Raw genomic sequence first — 3,104 nt, 5'->3', positions numbered from 1 at the left:
AGCACCCAGACGACCAGTTAAGTTCTACTGGAGAAGATAGTAGAACTCCCAGACTGTGCTCGGGACTTGGACTTGTGGACACTCACTTTCCAATCTGGCGCATTACTGCTGGGCCAGTACCAATTGTCAGTGTTGATTGTGCTTTGTACAGTCGCTGTCAGTGAAGGACAGACAGACAGACAGACAGACAGACTCTCGCATACTTCCTCTCACAAAGGAGGTGGTGTTTCGGTGTGAGGTAGGGACTGTCACTCCCAGGGCGCTGGCCTGTCCAGCCACACACGACGCAGTCTGTGGCTCTTATCATCTCGTGACAGAAGACATTTTTTTTTTTACACAGTCTGTGAGTCTCATCGTCTCCTATCAAAAGATGGTGTTTTCTTCTCTGGCTGTGAGTCTCGTCTCTTGGACGAGGAGGTTTTGTGCTTTTCAGTCAGAGTCTCACCCTTTTTTTCTTCCTTTTTTTTTCAATTTGTGAGTCGTATTAGAAGATGGTGTTTTTACAGACCATGAGAATCATTGTCCGGTGGCAGAAGAAGATTAACTCACTCAGTACGGCCAGTCCTCTCTTCTCCTCTACACAGACCCCTCGGATGTCCAGTGGGTGTCTGAATGACCCAACCTTTAGCTTCCGTCGTCAGAATTGTGGTATTCTTTGTCAATATTCACCTCTTCAGTATAAGAGCCTTCCGCTTGGAATATTTTGATGATGATAATTGGGGTGAAACGCTGGTAACGTCGTCTCTTTCGCCGTTCGTATGGAGAGAGTTAAAAGCGAACAATGACCAAGATCGGTCGCACACATCTCTGACACCATTACCTTCACCCCCACCTTTGTTTTTTTTCTCAGGGAAAAACCACAGCGGTTGCTTTTTCTTTAATGTGTGGAGAATCCAGGTTATCCTTTCAAGCTGGCCTGATGTTCATCTGATGTCAATGGATCTCCCATTAACGTCCCTTTCCTCCCCATTTATCCCCACCCTCCGCCTTCAGCCCGCCCTTTGATGTCGCCGCGCGGTGACAGCACTTCAGGAAGGAAATGAGAAGTTATCGCCCTTTCCTCTTGCTGCTCGCCCCGCCACTGAAAGAAACTCTTTTCTCCACAGAAAGATTTGTTAACTTAAAGACAGAAATAAATCCCAGTGGGACCGGCGGGAGGGGTGGGGGTGGGAGGTAGTGAGGGAAAGAGAGAGAGCGAGAGAGGGGGGAGGAAGGGGGCTCGGGGGAGATCGGGACAGGAAAAAGAGAGAGAGGTGAGGAGGGAGGAAAAGACAGAGAGATAGAGGGAGGGAAGGGGAGGCTAAGAGATAGATAGATAGATAGATAGAGAGAGAGAGAGAGAGGTGTTCACTGTGACCAATGAAAATTTGCCAAAAATAGAGCATACATTCAGCAATTATAAGTGTGGTTTCAGTCTTTTTTCCCCCACTAACTATCGAAAGAGATGAGTTCTATTAAATCTGTACTTTGCCTCACTATGATAACATACCACCATGACACATGGGACCGAATTTAGACAGGTATAATCTGAACGTTGAAGCATTCAGTTTTTGAACGAAGAAAAACGGCGCAGTGGCCGTATCTCCCGAAATGACTACAACTAGTTATACAATATTTTTGTTGCATGTAAAAATGGTTGAAAGATTTACAACAATGCCATTTGTTTAAAAGGAGCAAGTTTGTTTCTTTAAAAAAAAAAAAATCAGTTTGATGGGGCGCTTTCTAACGGAGTTATACATTTTGCACAGTTTGCTAGCAGATGCGCAATCGATGACTGATGATACTGAAATCCCGTGTTCAGCAGAAGAGGAAAAACACTGTTTCAAAAACGCATTAGTGAGAACAAAGCCGAGTTCCGGGTTTGAATGGTAATCCATTTTTTCCTCTCCACCACATGTGTTTTCACTTTTCTTTTGTTCATAAATCATGTTACAGTGTATGACATTCTCCGTGCATTCACATCTGTCACATATCTAGTGTGTATATAATATCTGAACATTACGACATGACTTTATATAAAATTCTCTTGTTGTCCTGTCCCAGTCATTGTATATGACATTTTGAAAACGAAATACTGTTCACATCAATCGATAACTGCCATTGAAAGAATTGTTTAAGACTGAGATAGACAAAAATGTATACGGACTGAGAGACTTTTTTTAAGGGACTATGATATGTAACGTGCTGTGTACGCTTGGAAATCGATGGACTACCTTGTGACATTGTGCTTCTGTTCTTTCAATTTGAATGAAAGGGAAGAAGCGGCTCACGTGGGCGTTATTACCTGATGATCACGGCAGAATCAGGCGTTGCACTGGGTGATCAGTGTCCACCTGTAAGCAGGGTTCCAGACACCGTATCGGTACCGTGTTTTACCACTGAGAAAGGCTCTTCACTCCGCTTGTCCTCACTCCACCCAGGTGTGAATGGATACCTCACTTCGGTTGGGGAAGGTTCAAACGGCGGAAAGAGAGGACTGGGCCCCGCCTTCCCCTGCCCAGCCCCAGACACAGTGGGTTTGAATTCACTGCCTTCCTGTGCCCAGCCCCAGACACAGTGGGTTTGAATTCACTGCCTTCCTGTGCCCAGCCCCAGACACAGTGGGTTTGAATTCACTGCCTTCCTGTGCCCAGCCCCAGACACAGTGGGTTTGAATTCACTGCCTTCCTGTGCCGAGCCCTAGACACAGTGGGTATGAATTCACTGCCTTCCTATGCCCAGCCCTAGACACCATGGATATGAATTCGTTGCCTTCCTGTGCCCAGCCCCAGATACAGTGGATGTGAATTCACTGCCTTCCTATGCCAAGCCCTAAACACAGTGGATAGGAATTCACTGCCTTCCTGTGCCGAGCCCTAGACACAGTGGGTATGAATTCACTGCCTTCCTATGCCGAGCCCTGGACACAGTGGGTATGAATTCACTGCCTCCTTGTGCCGAGCCCCAGACACAGTGAATATGAATTCACTGCCTTCCTATGCCGAGCCCTGGTCACAGTGGGTTTGAATTCACTGCCTCCCTGTGCCGATCCCTAGACACAGTGGATATGAATTCACTGCCTTCCTATGCCGAGCCCTGGTCACAGTGGGTTTGAATTCACTGCC

This window comes from Babylonia areolata, chromosome 26 (assembly GCF_041734735.1).
Source record: "Babylonia areolata isolate BAREFJ2019XMU chromosome 26, ASM4173473v1, whole genome shotgun sequence".
NCBI classification, from domain to species: domain Eukaryota; kingdom Metazoa; phylum Mollusca; class Gastropoda; order Neogastropoda; family Buccinidae; genus Babylonia; species Babylonia areolata.
The sequence above is the reverse complement of the archived record's forward strand: the minus strand, read 5'-3'. Positions refer to the sequence as shown.